This window comes from Ostrinia nubilalis, chromosome 7, assembly GCF_963855985.1.
Source record: "Ostrinia nubilalis chromosome 7, ilOstNubi1.1, whole genome shotgun sequence".
NCBI lineage: Eukaryota > Metazoa > Arthropoda > Insecta > Lepidoptera > Crambidae > Ostrinia > Ostrinia nubilalis.
The window spans coordinates 2,923,801-2,941,046 of record NC_087094.1 but is presented as its reverse complement, the minus strand read 5'-3'; positions in this window follow the sequence as shown (position 1 = coordinate 2,941,046).

The following is a 17,246-nucleotide window of genomic DNA, read 5'->3' as shown; positions in this document are numbered from 1 at the left end:
ATACCTAATTACTTATTAAATAATACCCCAGTGCCTGAAGACGAAAGTCTACAACCAATGTGTGTTACCTGTGATGACTTATGGCTCGGAAACGTGGCCCCTCACTATAGGCCTTATACAGAAGCTCAAAGTTGCACAGCGTGCTATGGAGAGGGCTATGCTCGGTGTTTCTTTACGAGATCGAATCAGAAATGAGGAGATCCGTAAACGAACTAAAGTCGCTGACATAGCCCGACGGATCAGCAAGCTGAAGTGGCAGTGGGCAGGGCACATAGTACGCAGAACTGACGGCCGATGGGGCAGCAAGGTTCTGGAATGGAGGCCACGTACCGGAAAACGCAGCGTGGGACGTCCACCCACAAGGTGGACCAACGACCTGATAAAGGTAGCAGGAAGGCGCTGGATGCAGGCCGCTACCAACCGTGCGATGTGGAAGTCATTGGGGGAGTCGTTTTTTTTTTTTTTTTTTTTTTTTTTTTTTTTTTTTTTTTTTTTTTTTTTTTTTTTGAAGGGACGCGCGCTGGTAGCTTGAGGAGCTTTTCCAGCTTCACCGGGCAGAGTGGCGAGTACAGAAGGTACTCTAGCCGTTTGGCGTTCGTCGGTGCGCGTGCCGACGAGGCCGAGTGTGGGCTTCGCTTCGCGAAGCCCAGGCTCGTCCGCGTCGGTCGCAGACCGACGTTCGCGATCGGGCCGTATCGAGCGCATAAGGCGCCCGATCAGTGGCGAACCCAACTAGAGGGTTGCCCACCGCGGTGTTGGACTAAAGTCCAGCCTACGGCGGGCTCACTCTAGTGGGCCCGATCGAGGGGACTACGGACGCGGCCTGAGGGCGCCACGGTAGGCTCGGACCTCGGCTCAGGCCGTGTCCGGGGGACGGATAGGGGAGAACCGGCCCGGTACATGTCTGTACCGTCCGAAATGGAAAGCAGGGCCTCGTACTCGCCGGCGAGTACGGTGTAACGAGCTACTGTGTTGTGGAGTAGTTGGCGTGCTTAAGGCAGTGATGTCTGTGTTCAGAAATTCGGTAATAGGATCGTCCGGGTCGTCTAGGACATGCCTAGGTCGTCGGTATTGGGCAGCGACATCTTTCTGGGGTGTATACGTGGCGGCGCTAACGATAAAGGGACGAGGGTTCTTGTGGTTGATCGCTTTATCAAAGTAGCGGCGAGAGGCTTCTTTCATAAAGTGATCAATCGATGGGATCTCGAAATCTCTATGGAGATTCGTATTACGCACGAACCACGGGGCATCCGCGGCTCGGCGTAAGAATTTGTTTTGGAGGGTCTGGAATTTCTTAAGGTCTGTGCAGGAAGTGTGAGCAAACACCGGACTGGCGTAAGTCAACACTGGACGGATGCAGGTTTTGTAAATTGTCAACTTATTTCTAAGTGACAATTTACTTTTCCTTCCAACTAGGTGGTAGAGTCGGTGGATGTAGTGGTTTGCACGGCTCAAGACGCGTCTGAGGTGCGGAGCGAACGTTAATCTCTGGTCGAGGGTGACACCTAAGTATTTGGCCTCACTTTTCCAAGGAATAGTTTGGTCAAATAAGGTGAGATGGGTGGGGACATTAGGACGAGTGCGAACCGGAGGACGTTTCGCAGACAAAGCCCTAGAAAAGTACACTGCTGCACTTTTTTCGGGATTTACCTCGACACGCCACTTCCTGAACCATTCGCCTAATTGTGTGACTGCGCGTTGGAGCGCCAAGATGACGTAATTCCGATTACGTCCGGACTTGTAGAGTGCGGTGTCGTCCGCAAAGAGGGCTAAATCCGTATTCGGATATTTGGGGATGTCATTGACGTACAATGAAAAGAGGATGGGCGAGAGCACGGAGCCCTGGGGGACTCCGGCTCTTATGGGGCGGGGGGAGGAGAGGGAGCCATCTACTCGGTAACGAAAGGTGCGATTCGATAAAAAGTCACGTAAGATGTGCACGAGACTGTCCGGCACACCGAGTTCGTAAAGCTTGTAAATCAAGCCATTGTGCCAGACTTTATCGAATGCCTTCGCTACGTCGAAGAATAGCACTCCTGTCCCTACGGGTGGCTTAGCAGTGAGGCCGCTAAGTATGTGCTCCGTTAAGCGGTGCACCTGTTGTACGCAGGAATGTGAGGCGCGGAAGCCAAACTGTTCGTTTATTAAGAGATTATTAGAAAAAACATAATCTCTTAATCGAGAGACAATTATACGTTCGTATAACTTACCCATGGTCTTTAAGAGACTGATGGGTCTGTAGCTTGTGGGGTCAGCCAGTTTCTTACCGGGCTTCGGGATGCCAATGACTTCTGCCTCTTTCCACGCGTCGGGAAAGATGCAGTGAGACATGGCCGCGTTGAAAATAGCAACCAAGAGGTATACTAGGGGGGCGGGCAGGGCGCGTAAGACTCTATTAGAGATACGGTCCGGGCCGGGGGCTTTGTTGGGACGGAAACCTTTGATTATCGTTCGCACCTCGTCGACGTTGGTCGGGTCTAGGGTTGTGGTCGGAGGGAGGGCGGCTCTACGTTCGACTTCGCTGTCCACCATGCGGAGGTGGGCAGAGTCTACTGGGAGGGTACTGGGGGAGCACTGTGCTTCTAGACTGTCGGCTAGACATTCGGCTTTGGCGTCGTCGTCAAACGCAAGCGTTTGATCGGGACGTAAAAGCGGTGGCGTGGACGCTACGGTGTCAGACTTAAAGGCTCTCGTCAACTTCCAATAGGCTTGGTGAGATGGCGAGATTTCTTTAAGTAGATCATCCCACTGATTGTTACGGAGTTCCGCGATACGAGCCTTGACAGCGCGCTGTAAGGAACGTAGGCGGACTCTGTTTTCCTCGGTTGGATAAGCGTCATAATCGCGAGTGGCTGCGTTCTTTGCCCTCAATAGTTCTCGCGCGTCGTCCGGCAACCTGAGACGGTGGTTAGCCATCGCAGGCACTTGCCTAGACGAGTCGCCGATGGCGACCGAGATGTGACTAGTGAGCGCATCGATCGCGTGAATAGTTTCGTGAGGCGAAACTATATCGTCGGGGATTGAGGACAGTTGTGGGCTCTGACAGTTCCCAAGTTTTACCTTGAGTTTGTCCCAGTCCACAACTGTCTTCATAGTGGGTGTAGACTCAGGAGAGCCTAGTTGTAGTACGACCGGGCGATGGTCAGAAGTGAGCGCGTGCATGGTTTCTATAGAGTGTAGGCGGAGGCCTATATTCTTTAGAATTGCCATGTCCAGAATGTCGGGCCGATGCTCGACATTGTAAGGATAGTGAGTGGGCGTCATAGGGACTAAGATGTCAAAGATGAGTTCCTCAGAGAGTTCGCTTAACATGTTGCCATTGGCAGTGGATGTTACGCAACCCCAATGAGTGTGTTTGCTATTAAAGTCGCCGCCAAGAATGACTGCACTATTCATAGCAAAGAGGGCCTGAAAGTCGCTCCTTAAGGGAGTCTTGTTCGGGGAGAGGTAAACCGAGCCGATGAGGATGGGCTCGTGTCCAGTCATGGCTAGCCGACAGAGTGAGACTTCTAGGTTAGAGAGAGAAGGGGGATCGACTAAAGCACAGTGCAGAGAACGCTTATAGTAAATAAGCGTGCCGCCGCCACGTGTGGGCCTATCGTGTCTAATGATATTGTAGTTCGCTATCCTAGGATTGCGAATAGAGGGTGTTAGGAGGGTCTCTTGAACCAGAAAGATGTCGACCTGGTGCTCGGTAAGGAACTGAGTAACCTCTTCCTTCTGCTGTCTAAGACCGTTAGCGTTGAAAAAAGCTAAGGTGATTGACCGGGGTTTGATCCTAGCGGTGGGATTAGCCATTACGGAGCGTGGAAAGAGGAGATAGCGTAGCAAAAGTCTACGTGTTCGGCGAGGATAGATAACCTATCCATAATGTTGCCTTCGCCATTAGTCGCGCGCAGTTTTGCGGCGATCACAAACATCTCGCCGACATTAATTTGGCCAAAGAAGTCTCTGACCAGTTTAATGTCAGCCGCAGGTGAATGTGACGGCTGGGGCTTGGCCTGAGGGGCCGGGACTTTGTGGGCCGGTGCCTTAGGGGCAGGGGGACTTGGGTTAGGCGCCTGATGGGTAGGTGCCTTTGCCGTGGCCTTAGGGGCTGGGTGGGGTGGAGGACCCTGCTGGGGCGCGGGTGGGGCCACAGCTGTTTGGGCGGGTGCGGGAGTAAGGCTGGCTGCCTGGGTGTAGGCCAGAGGCCTAGCCCAAGCATTGGGCCTATTGGGACGGAGGCTAGGAGCCTCATTTGCTACCGCAAAGTTGCGAGTAGCATTGATCTGCCTGGGGGCAGAGGGGATGGGGGCACGCGGCTGAGTGCGTGGGGCCCGGGGACAACCGCGATAATTCGCAGGATGACCCTGGGTACCACACAGTATGCAGCTCGGTGGTTCGGTGGCTGTGGCCTTGTCACGGACACAGTCGGCTGTGCCGTGATCGCCTAGGCACTTAACGCACCTAGGACGGGCGTGACAATTACGGGCAGCGTGCCCGTAATGTTGACAGCGGTGGCACTGGCCGGGAGCGCCGCGCTTACGGGGTGGCTCGACTTTGAGCCCGGAGATAAAGCAAACCGATTTCAAATTGAAAATCGATTTAGCTTCATCGGAATAGTCCAAGACAACTTGGACAAGGTCAAATGGTTCACGAGTACGAGTCCTGTACAGACGATGAACCTGTTTGACAGGGAAGTTTTGTGCCTTGAGGTCGGCCAAGATGGAGGCGGAGTCTAGCTCCTTGGGAAGGCCACGGATAACAACCCGCAGCTCCCTTTCCTCCTCGCGAGGGAAGGTATGATAACCGATACGGTTTTCATCAAGGAATCGAGTTAGGGCTCGGTGCTCGTCCGAGGTGGACAAGGACACCTTAATGCCTACATTGCACGACTTAGCGTGCGAGAAATTGATGTGGCGCTCCTTGAGCGCGCCGGAAATTTTGTTCCAGGACGCCTTGTCCTGGACAAAGACTGGGGGGACTCTGGCAGTCCGGCTGGTGCTCGACTGCGAGCCGGAGGGCTGGGAAGATTGCGAGGGCTGGGATAGGCCCGAGTTGGCCTTCAGCGCCTTCGCAGGGGGGGAAGGAGGGGGAGAGGCCGCGGATTTGCGGGTCCTCTTCGGACGACTGACGGTGGTGAAGCCACCGTCATCGGCGTCTGAGACAGAGTCACATTCCATGTCCCTACTGGGGGCATGGGATTGGTGATCTATCACAATAGAGTGCTCGTTCGTGAGCGGGATTGGTAGCGGGGCCGAGTTAGGATCGCACATGGCGTCCTCGGGACATGACGGGGAAGCAGGCTCCTCATAGACGGAGCTTGCGAGGGATTTTGCCCGTATGTGGGCTTTAAACCCGGAGAGAACCTCCGGGTGAGTGGCCCGGAGGAACTTTAATAGTTCCTCCGTGTCCATGGCATGGAGGGTGTATTCGCGACGCGTGAATCTACGCCGGTTCGCAAGTCGCAACCACCGAGAAGAGCCGGCAAGAAACTCGGTGGTTATAGCGGTATGTAAGTCCCGCACAGTCGGTGTAAACCGAGCGGGGTGTGTCGGAAAAGTGTGCCCTAACCAATGTAACTACGCCGCAACGTAGCAACGCCGCGACGTAGGGTGAGTACCTACTCCTAGCAGTCCTTCAGGAGGGCCCCGGTCGCAAAAACAACCAGGGATACGCTCCTTCAGGGATGGAAAATAGGGAGGGGTAGGGGGGGTCACGCCCGGCAGTGAAAAGACTGTGAAACCGAGTGTCTCAAGGGCGAGGAGGAACGCCTCACCCTCTCAAACGTGCCTTCCAGGAGGCCAAGGTTCACAGCCTAATATACCGGCGGCGGCAGGAAATTTCAGCGCCTTGAAAAAGGCACTGTCGGTCGCTCCCAATCGAACCGAACCGCCTTTAGAAAGGCGTTTAACTACGCTTGTTCGTTATCACCGTTAGGTATCCCAAGCGCAGCCGCGGGCAAGCCACGTAATTGTGACAAAACACCACAGAAACAAGACTCGCAGAGCGAGGGCGATAAGCTCGAGGAACTCGGAGCGCAGCGCATGCGAGCGGGCGGGCGAGGCGGAGCGCACGTCCGTACCGTGCGAGCGATGCGAAGCGAATCCCGGCGCGTCGTTCGACGTACGATCCTATAATCGGACGTCCTGTGGCTGAAATGATATATTAAATAATATTTCTACACAATTTTTTTGCTGTTTTTATGTTTCAATGTAAAGTTTCCAATTTTAATAAAATGAAATACCAACGGATATGAAACCTTTACCGCAATCAATTTTCTGATACAAAATCAGTTCTACGAAATTATTAATTATGATTTTAAAATCTGAAGCTGAAAAGTTAATACCATTATAAAGCTCCTGGAAGTAGACAGTCGAATATTTTATTATTAATAAATAAAAGGAACTTAAAATTAATTAATAACTGGAAGCACGACATTTTCTCCCTTTCAATATCAGTAATTTATAATTACGTACGGAAGTCATAAAATAATGCAATATTACTGAACTATGTTTGTTAAAGAGACCGCGTTTTTAAATTAATTGAACATTAAATAAAACACGAAAATACAACGATGGTTACTTTTTATTTTCATTTGAGTTTGAGTAATTCGAACACACACGACGATTTCAAATACGTTTCAAACTCAGAATTAAATTCTGCGGCCTTCTAATAAAAAACGTACCTGTACCTACCTCCAAACCTGTCAACTTAATCGGATTAAACAAATATAATGATGGGGCTGTTTCGTTAAGAACATCATTGGATGATTTTCCGAAAATAAATTTAGACAAACGGCGCCCACATAGTTTTACTATTGTATGGAGTCTCCAAATATTAGTATCACGATTCCAAAATGAACATTATGTTCATGGTGTTCAGATTGATTCAAGCGAGATTTTATGCTGAAAGATAAAAGTGAGGCCTGTAGCGATGACAGAAAAATAATAAATTACAGTGTCCATAAAAGGCGTGGACTCGGCACTACCGCTCTTTACTTTTGGCTTGGTAAAGTTGTATAACGTTTATTGTTCTATTATCATATTAAAATTGCCCTACATCCTCAAAGCTGCGGGCAGGCAAGATGTTGAGGACGGCTAAATGCACTTACTAACTGCAATCGCGTGCTAAGACCGTGAAATTGATAATGAATTCACTGATAGTTAATAACAATGCAAAAACGGTGCAAAAAATGAGACTTCTACACCTTTCCCTACTACGTTTGCAGGCGAATATTCATGAGACTGCTGTGACATGGCATAAATTTAGCGGTGTTAACCGACAGATGGGTTGTTAGACGTGTTTCCCTAAAAAACGGTAGATCGTAACAATTTTGCGCCAATTACGACTCGTTGCGTCCGATGCGTACCATTGCAATCAATGTGTGAGCGATAAAATAACTCGAAAACTGCCCCCGTGTGAAAAAACGGCAAAGTTAGTACTGGAATAGGCAAAAAAGGTTCCGTAGCTTGCCAAATAGGTCTACACTCGTGTTATTTTCTATTGTTTGCTAAACATAAGTGGCAGTTACCTAATTGAAGTTATTATTATAATCAACATCAAATATTAATTTGAGAGAAAACGACTAAAATCAAGTAAAATCAAAACTAATTTCCGTCGAAATTTTCATTAATCTGACGTAAATTTGTTTTATGATCAAAGGGTAAACTGTTAAATTCCATTTAAAATACCTGTAGATTAATTTTCAAACCTTTATAGAGTCCGATAGCTATCATCAACTGCTGGAAATAAGCTGCAAAGGAGCTATTTCTACCATTACTCCCAGTTATTTCTTGATCTACTGTTCGTTCGTTTCAGCCGAAAGACGTCCACTGCTGGACAAAGGCCTCCCCCAAGGATTTCCACAAAGACCGGTCCTGCGCCGCTCGCATCCTTGCACCTCCCGCGACCTTCACCAGATCGTCAGTCCACCTAGTGGGAGGCCTGCCCACGCTACGTCTTCTAGCCCGTGGTCACCACTCCCGTGGTCGCACCATTTTGTACGTGTGATGTAAACTCAAAGAGACGTTTTAACATTTCGCTACGGAACCATGGTTTAGGTTCAGCATGTTAGCTGTTTTAACCAGTCTATGTTCGGTTAACTGGCGTGGAATTTGAAAGATTAAACTTTAGACAAACACTGACAGTTTGGAAAGTAAATTTGCTGGTCATTTTTACGTAACCGCGAGTCCCAATTTATTTAGGCGACCGAAATATTTGTGAATATAAAATTTACCTATTAATAATTCATCTTTGAGACTGCGTCCGCTTTTATTAGGAGAAAATAGCAGACTTTTTTATACAGAGCTTTAGATGATAAAGCTCAGAGTGTATTAAAATATAAAGATATTAAGGTTAAAAAGTTAGTGGTTTTATTTACTTATTTACTTTAGTCAGGTAGGTGACTTCCCTATTTTGCTAAAATACTGTCAGTTGGCTTGTATCTACTCTACTCGTACTATATGAACAATGTCCGAATATTTTAACTAAGGCACGAAAGTTAATCCGATGAACCGATTGAACCATGTCATCTATACTAATATTATAAATGCGAAAGTAACTCTGTCTGTCTGTCTATTTTTCTGTCTTGCTTTCGCATAGAGATAGCTTGAGTCCTGGGAAAGGACATAGGATAGTTTTTATCCCGATTTTTGAAACAGGGACTGGGACGCGCTCGATAAGGTTTTTCTGTGACCGACAAAATTCCAGGCGGGGGAAGCCGCGGGCGAAAAGCTAGTACGGCCATAAATGCCAAAATGACTACCAAACATAGTGTTCCTAGCTCGCGTCATCGCTTACCGCATAAGTTTGACACCATAGTTGTGTTTCTCCACCAAAATATTTTTCTTCAAGGCCAATCGAAATCTGTACTTATAATATTATAAATGCGAAAGTAACTCTGTCTGTCCGTCTATCGGTCTGTCTGTGTCGCTTTCACGCCTAAACCACTCAACCGGTTTTGATGAAATTTGGCATAAAGATAGCTTAAGTCCCAGGAAAGGACATAGGATAGTTTTTATCCCGATTTTTGAAACAGGGACGCGCGCGATAAAGTTTTTCTGTGACAGACAAAATTCCACGTGGGCGAAGCCGTGGGAGGAAAGCTTGTACGTCTATAAATTACTACATACGTGTTCCTAGCTCGCGTCATCGCTTGCCGAATAAGTTTGACACCAGAGTTGTGTTTCTCCACCAAAATATTTTTCTTCAAGGCCAATCGAAATTAATAATAAGTTATGTTTCGTTCGCACAGAATTATTCCACCATGCATTCTAGAACACAGCCTTGAATAACAAAACTGATGTATACCCGATTCTGAACGTCGATAACCGAAGCCGTACCTCGGGGCGTAAAATGTAAATTAACGAATTTGATTAATTACTCCGCTATCGCCGAACTCAAGTTTTGGGGCGCAGACAATTAAATTATAGACACCGTTTGATAACAAATATGGCGGCGTGATAAATTATGTCTGCGTTAAAGTTGGTTTGTTAACTTTTTAGTTTGGAAGAATAGAAGGTCAGTGACTGTGGGTTTGACAATGAAAGTAGAGAAGGAAATTCAGCATTCATATTTTATTCATCAGCACACATTGATTTTATTGAATCCAAGCTTTTTTCCAACTTCGAAAAGCCAAGCATATCAAGATATTCACTAAACATTGGCTGCAATCGAGTTAAAGAATTTATTAATGACTCCATATTAAGTCTGGAAAGAATATAACTTGCTCATAACAAAATAATAGCTTTGCTAATAAGATGATACCCTGGAGAAACATTTCGTCATCATCATGCTTAGTCTCCACTGCAGGAACATGACTCTTCAATTTACCGGAGTCTCCGTGCTACATTAGCCATACACTCAGTGAGGGATCATGATGATATTCGAAGTCTTCCAGTGACATGGCCCACTTTTAGCTTGGTCCACAGGGCAGGTCGCTGGATTGAATTTTTAAGTAGTTTTTCTGCCAGTTACAACAAAAATCTACTCGAAAATCTCGAGGTGGGCCCCGTCACTGGAAGAAAAATTTTAAAATTCAAACCAGCATCTTGAAACGTGAAACTAGCTTAAAGTGGACACTGGAAGACTCATATTCGCATATTTCTTTCTTAGTCCCCACTCCCCTCTTGCAACATCTACGGGGCGAGTGTGAGTTGAATCCTATTCTACTCTAGTGAAACCACACTGACAATTTCTTCATCATCTCAGCCATAGGACTGCTGAACATAGGCCTCCCCCAATGCTTTCCATGTCGCCCGGTTGATAGCGGCCTGCATCCAGCGCCTTCCTGCTACCTTTACGATGTCATCGGTCCACCTTGTGGGTGGACGTTCCGAGCTGCGACGACTTCACAAAAACTGGCATTTTCCTTGTCATAGTGCCTATCATAGTAGCTTACTTATACGGCATCTATACGACTACACAGTCTACGATATGCGCCTAATTCATCATAATTACGAGATACTATCACATTGAGCTACGCGTGGAGTCTCGCCCGCGATAATAATAGTTAATAATGTAACACGTGATAAAGTAATAAACTTGTCTGCTACAAATCATTTTAAAAGATCGGGAAAACAATTATTTTGGAGCGTTTTATCACACAATAGCATCGCGTCGAGCAGATAAAAGTCTAAAGCTGGGTTGCACCATCTACTTAAACTTTAACAAACGTCAAAATTTTTCAAAATCTTTACAAATAGCACCGGTTATCGTTATAGTTACGGTTAAAGTTAGGTGGTGCAACTCAGCCTAGTATAAGTATCAATATCAATAAGTATAAGTATCAATGACGAAATATTTTTCACCGAATACGTATGTAATTAACAGACTGAACTACAAAATTTTAAAGATTTTTATGGTGCATGAAAAACGATTCAAAATGTATTCATAGCCAATAACACTTACGTGTTATAACCGGTATAGTAATAGAAGAAATGTGAATGAATTTCATGGAGATGAGTAATAACTTTTAGTACTTATTTCTGGAGCCTGAGTTATGACTGAAACTATTGGAAATCGTCCAAACGTCAATAGAGCATGAATTCCTACAAAAATCCGTTCAAAACGACACCCATTATGCACTTGCTTTCTTACGACCGACATAAATCATATTGGGACAGATCCGTTTCGTATCAATCATCTGAATAGCCCTTATAGCTGTATTATAGCTATATAACTGCTGTAATACCGCGGGTGGAGCGAAAACTTCGAATTTACATAGAAGAAGGCCAAGCGCGCCTTATTATGTAAATGCCTCACGTAGGAACCTCTAAGATATGGTATCCTAGCCGAGATTTCAACTGCTCAGTGTTGTGACTGCTTATGGTAATCTGCCGATACCGACCTTTCGGTACTATCTACGTAGGACAGGTGGACCAGCTAATTCACGTTACCAAAATTCCAGTCTCTTGCTCTTGCAAACATCATCATCATCATCATTTCAGCCATAAGACGTCCATTGCTGAACATAGGTAGGCCTCCCCCAATGATCTCCACAATGGCCGGTTTGTGGCGGCCTGCATCCAAAGCCTTCCCGCTACCTTTATGAGGTCGTCGGTCCACCTTGTGGGTGGACGTCCTACGCTGCGCTTTCCGGTACGTGGCCTCCACTCCAGAACCTTGCTGCCCCATCGGCAGTCAGTTCTGCGTACTATGTGCCCTGCCTATTGCCACTTCAGCTTGATGATTGCATTGCTCTTGCAATGGCTAGAATTAATATAAATTATCGTCTAAATAAATAGTCATGTAACCATACCACGCACAAAACTGTACCAATTTCAAATTTCGTAAAGCAGTCTGTCGGGAAACGAAATGCTTGAAGTGTTTTACTTACTAGCTTGCTAGTAGTCTTCTTAATTTTGCGTTTAAATATAGCTTAAGAAACTAATATAAAATAAATATATTCTTGAACATTCTTTTTATACGTTGAAGTCCTAAATTAAACAAAGTTTATATACCTAGTAAACATAACAGAAAAGATCTATGAACATACTATTACCAACTTCTTGTCAATACATTATCTTTTACTTTACAAAGAAAACACTCAGGCCATTACAAACACACAATGTTTTCATTGAGGAATGATCGAGCCTTTGAAGTCTGGCGTTTTTAACCACTCTGTACCAAATCAACCGTAAACTCATTCTTTTATTTTTTCAATAAGTACACATCTTTATTTCCACAATTACTTCAAATAAGAATCTCATCAGAAATCAAATTCAAACACCAAATCTCTAGAGGCGGTTTTCGTTTTACTGTGCTATCGTTCATACGATCTTTGGCAAATATGTTAAGGGCATAGGGAGTAGGCCTGTTTTGGAATTCGGGTTTTGTTTCAAAATCCCAAAGGCGCTTTTGTGGTGATGCATGGGAGAATATCATGTTTAAGACGTGGGCCTTACGCGTGGTTGGAGAGGATTATTGCTTTTACATCAACAGGAGGTTATTTTGATGATGTACGAGTGAGTTGTTCGAATTTGAGATCGATGGTTTCTTTAACCCTTAACTGGTATCGTAAATTGGACATACGTAACTGGTATCGTGGGGGCCGCGCGGCCCCCATACTATGTTTGCTTCTAGCAAGCATGTTTTACCTATATATTATTATTATTATTAATCACCCCCTGATAGTTATTTTGAAAATATATTTCATGTACCTAATTGACCTCTCTACAGATTTATTATAAGTATAGATTTGTGTACTGTCACTAAGGTAATATCTAATACTCTTATTTTAACAGTCTTAGTTTTGAGGCAACAATAGCCAGAACGGTGTCGATGTCGGATTGGCTCACTCGAGATCCGAGAGACGCGGGTTGAACTCCGTCATTGCTGGACTATTGTGATGAACCCACTCGTAACTTAAGCATATTATAACTATCCAGAGTTCAAAGTTGTTTATACTTGAATATTAATATGTTCAAGTGAGAAGTAGTAGCATAAAGTATTTATCGTTTCTCGTTACGTATTACATACATTTCTTTCCATCTTTTAACACGTTGAGTGCGAAACCAGGTCTATAGACCTTGTGTACGTCTCGCTTACCGTGCGGCTAAGAAAATTATAGTCTTCCGTGTCATGCGAAAGGCATAACTTCAATTGGGTCCGGTGCATGAAAGTGATGAATATATATCTATGATGTATTCTTAAAATAGAATCCAATGAGGTACCTACCTTAATACCAGGTTTTTAGACCTGGTACCGCACGGAAGTAATAAAATGTCTTCACAATGCGAAACCAGGTCGAAGCACCTTGTACCCTGCGCACCTGGTACCGCACCCCACGCTAGCTTCGTGCAGCCAGTGTTGCCTCGCATTCGTAAGAAACGCACATGTCGACATGGCGTCAAGAGAAACAAACAAAATCAAAACTGCAAATTGATTATAATTTAATTTGCTACACGATTTATTGCTAATTTAAATAATGTTTTTCGTGACAAACATTTGAAGTTGTAACTAAATGTTATTAAATAATATGTTTTCTTTAAATATAGCTTATTTAAGTATTTATGCACGTATGTCTTATTTGTAAAATATTTAGACTAAATTATTAAAACATCTTTGTTTGTAACTTTTTTAAATTTTGATTAAAACTTAATTTAAACTATCGATATTTGTATTTCACATCCCTAGAATACCCACCAGACTTCCCTACTTCAGTGCGGCACAGGGTGCATAAGCCTTGTATTTTGAATATAGCTATAATTTTTATACTAAACAAGCTGTTCACGAACGCCTTCAGGTGTATGTCAGTAAATGCATTATTATTAATATTCAAAGAATAAAAACACAATATCTATTAACATGAAGCCAAAAATAAAATTAATATATCTTAAATATTACAAGGTCTTTAAGCCTGGTGCCGCCACAATGTAAGTTTTAATACCAGGTTTACTGACCTTGTACCGAAGGAATGGAAAGTATTAGAAAGTTACTGCCGCAGCAAAGGTGTTAATAAAGAAACTTAAAATATAGACGGGTTAACGTAGCTAGGCACTTTAGCTCATTGTTCTCAACTTGACAAGATCAACTAAAACTCATACAAACTTCCAGCTCTCAGCGAAACATTTTAAACTTTCAATATTAATTTCTACATTTTCGAAGTAAGTCGCCCGTTAAAACGGATTAAGATTTTTATTAAAAATTCCGACAGATTTGTTCATTAAAAAGTCAAGAAGTAAACTCAACTAATTTGTTGAGGACTCAAGATTACGTCGGCCTTTGGATTAAATACTGTTTTAATTTTACGTCAATTAATCTTTCTTATTTTGTTTTTATTACGTTTTAAATGAGTCATCTCGGCTGCGCTCGAATATAATTATGTTTATCAGAACAACATTTTCTCTGTCGGACCGTTTATTGTGATTGCCCTTTTAAAATGGGCAATTTCACAGTCCCTTTTGTGTTTTTACTCGTAAGTCAATTTAGGCTTGGAAATCTCAAGTGCGGGAATAAAAGAATATGAAAAGACGAATGACACAAACAAAACACAAGCGCGTCAAGAAAATCAAATAAAAACAGCAAAATGTTTGGTTGCATTAGTATTATTTACTTTTCTGGATAAGATGAGCAGTGTATTATCTCGAAAATTCTGATTTTCAGGGGATGAATTTCAGAGTTTATTTTTACATTACTTCAGACCTATTTTATGAGTAATTTATTCATTTCATTGAGCCGTAAAAATCCAAAAAAAAAAGCAACTTATCGTAATAATTTATGTGTCGATTTTTTGTTCCGTCTTAACGTAAACTAAATAAATTATTATATTGTTAATAAAAAATATTTTCAACCGAGAGAGGATAATGTAAATCGTTTCAATATTTATCTGAAATGACCAATCCCGGAATGACAGCATAATTTCCTACGAACGTGTCAAAGTGACAAGAGACCCTTACCATTTCTTTTCGCGGAAATGTCATTCCGTGTGTCCTTTAAATGTACGACTTGACGTTCTGCAAATGTGGAGTTGTTTGTTTTGATTTGGGTTTGAATGGAGGTGAAATGTTTTAACTTCAAAATAAACTGGCAAAGATACGCCTTATAGTAATAATAATAAGCACTGTAAGGCTGAGTTGCACCGCCTAACTTTAACCGTGGCTTTAACAATAACCGATGTTTTTTGTATGGAGATTGACATATTTTTGACGTTTGTTATAGTAAAATTAAGATGGTGAAACCCAGCCTCAAAGTTTTACAATAGTCGTTCCAATATATTCATTTTTTATTTTCTTAACTGTCTTTTTATAACACTAATAATGGCTCTCCTGGGTTCACATGGGTGGTCTTCCTCTTGAATCACTCTATCTATTGCTGAACACTACATTACATTCATTGCGTATTTCTAAGCGCACAGACCGCGGTAGCGACTTTGTTTTACATTTAAGATGACGTCAAAACTGCGACTGCAGCGATAATTATCAGCAACTGGATATGGGAAAAATCATTAAATGTACAATAATATCAATGGGATCGAGTCCATAGTAACAGTATTATCAAAGATAAACATGTATGTCAGTATTAAACATACAAAAATATTTTTCTGAGTGAGTAAAATTCCACGAGCTATGCCATTTCATTTACAAAAGAATAATAATCATTCTGTAGCCTTGCGAACTGAAACACAGCGCTGAAAAACAACAGCAAAGGGGATTTCTGCCGTTTCCATTACCTTTGATATCCATCACATCACATCTGAAGCGTTATAAGGCTTAGGGTGCACTGTTGGTTACGGCTAAACACTTTTTTCTGTTTAGAGACGAAAAAAATTTCACGCGGCGCGTATAAACAGTGTAGGGGCGCGGCGACGGCGCGGTGGCGGCGCGGTGGCAGCGTCGTATGCAGGAGCGCTCAAGTTTCATCAAAATCCGTTCAGGAGTTTTTGAGTGAAAGAGTAACAAAATGGTAACATCCAAAAATCCATACAAACTTTCGAATTTATAATTAGTAGGATCACACAAAAAACACAGCAATTACGCTGCAAAACTAACCATTTTCTAAGTGCCTCAAAATCCTCCTAACTTTGCAATTTTTATGTGACCTCAGCCTAATTCTTTGTCTGGCTCACTGCAGCTGTCATCTGCACAGTCACTTTCAAACACTCAAAAAACACTATGTAGATAGGATGTTATGTGGAATGTGTTGTGAACCAGGTTAAACTCTTTATTTATTACACAGATATTAGGTAAATGGATGCTGAAAGATGAAAATGTTACTAATAATGGTAACATTTAAAAAACTGAAATGAACGGAATCGTCGTTTCTCTAGAAACTTCCTGCCCCGTACAACCAAACTGTGGAATGGACTGTCGTCTGCGGTGTTTCCGGACGGATACATTTCATTCATTTCACGGATTTCAAGAGGAGAGCGTATCTTCACCTTAAAGGCCGGCAACGCACCTGTAACGCCCCTGGTTCTGCGGGTGTCTATGGGCGACGGTAATCACTTACCATCAGGTGATCCGTCTGCTCGTTTGCCTCCTGTCACATAAAAAAAAAAGCCAACTGACGTCCACTGCTACACAAAGGCCTCATCCAAGGTTTTCCACGACGACCTGTCCTGTACTGTCCGTATCCAGGCACTTTCTACATTAACCAGATCGTCGGTCTTCCTAGTGGGGGGCCTGCCCACATTACGTTCCCGGCCCGTGGTCGCCACTCGAGAACTTTTCTGCCACAGCGGCCATGATTTTAATAATTGAGGTTACCGGTAATATCGGCTGTAATAATTTGCTAAAATTAAGAATGATCAAGAATTACATAATAAGACATAACACATAATATGCCATCACTTAACAGATCAAAGCACTACTAGCATAGTTAAAACATGTGTAAATGAGCTATTTCAAACATTATATCCCTTCCCAAACAATACTTTAACAAAATTCAAACTAACAGAGGACATCAATTTTTCTTTTCAGCAACGAGCCGCTGCTAAACGGACGAAATTGTTTTCTCGCCTTGGCCGGAACAAAGCATTTTTGTTGCGCATCCCAAGAACCTAAGGAGGACATAAATATTAACGGGATTTGTTGTTTGCAATTATTTAAGATCGTAAATAGCTGTTTCATTAAAGGTTTTTTAAGATAACCATTTTTATCTTGGAAATAGGGCCATTATATCTGTACCCCCAGTGAAAAGGGATCTAACTCGACTTAGATCAAAATCGACTTTATAACATAATGTGAATCTCTGAAAAATTAGCTATTTTTGTATCTAATCGGTATGTTTCTACGACGTATAGAAAAGAAAATAATTTTGTG